General features: G+C 40.7%; 1 non-coding gene across 1 annotated transcript; it reads left to right on the top strand.

Annotated features, from left to right (window-relative positions):
- The first annotated feature begins 777 nt into the window (after positions 1 to 777).
- On the top strand, positions 778 to 850 carry Trnas-cga (transfer RNA serine (anticodon CGA)). Its single transcript has one exon. It is a non-coding gene; the product is annotated as a tRNA-Ser (tRNA).
- Positions 851 to 1,120: the final 270 nt, after the last annotated feature.

The raw sequence follows: 1,120 nt of genomic DNA, 5'->3' as shown, positions 1-1,120 counted from the left end.
GTGTTCCTAAGTTCCTAGTGGACCTTAGGTTCATTAGGTTGACTTCGAAAGCGGGACAGTTTTGGAAAGATTACTTTGCTCTTCTTGGTCAAAGACGCCTAGTCTTACTAAGATGGCATATAGTCGAGAAATTGGGACGGGTACCGCCGTGGCGAGGTGGCCTAGGGGTTCATGGCGTTAGCAGCGATAGCTAAAGACGCCGGTTCGAATCCGGCCTTCACCACTGAAGGGCTTAGTCACTTTTTCTTTAATATATGACATCTATTACAGTTTTTAAATAGGCTTGTCAGAAACCATGTTATTATGTGATGACAATGATCGTTTCATATTATTTATCGTTAATTTTAAGTTTATCATGCCATCAATACCATTTTAGCTGGAAGAAATGAATTTAAAAGTCTTTTTAAACGCGCAAGTCTTGTGAAAGCTAGGATGCGGTGCCACACGACCGGTTGTAGTGGATCTCGTAGAAGTGAACCTTTTTCTCTCGATGTTTGTATGAAAAGAGAATAATTAATTATAAGTGTACAGTGAATGGTTTCTTGAATGGAAACCAGTATGATGGAAACACGTGATTTTACTTCAGGTGAACTGACAAGGTAAGATTATCAAGCTAATTTGGACCTAGTTTTCCTAAGTTCCTAGTGGACCTTAGGTTCATTAGGTTGACTTCGAAAGCGGGACAGTTTTGGAAAGATTACTTTGCTCTTCTTGGTCAAAGACGCCTAGTCTTACTAAGATGGCATATAGTCGAGAAATTGGGACGGGTACCGCCGTGGCGAGGTGGCCTAGGGGTTCATGGCGTTAGCCGCGATAGCTAAAGACGCCGGTTCGAATCCGGCCTTCACCACTGGAGGGCTTGTCACTTTTTCTTTAATATATGACATCTATTACAGTTTATACTTTGCTCTTGTTAGATAAAACGCAATTTTTTCATCAGATTTTGAAGAATAAAGAGGCCCTCACGAGCGGGTGTGGTGAAAAAATAATTTTCATGTCGTTTTGCAACATAAAAAGTGTATAGGTACCGTACTATCGTCCGCTTGATTGTCTCATAAATCGTAAACGTTAAGAGGATACGGGAGCTGAGATTTAAATATTTTAGGTGAATATATCCGTC

The sequence above is a fragment of the Cydia strobilella genome, chromosome Z, assembly GCF_947568885.1.
Source record: "Cydia strobilella chromosome Z, ilCydStro3.1, whole genome shotgun sequence".
Taxonomy (NCBI): Eukaryota; Metazoa; Arthropoda; class Insecta; order Lepidoptera; family Tortricidae; genus Cydia; species Cydia strobilella.
This window is presented reverse-complemented; position numbering and strand designations above follow the sequence as displayed.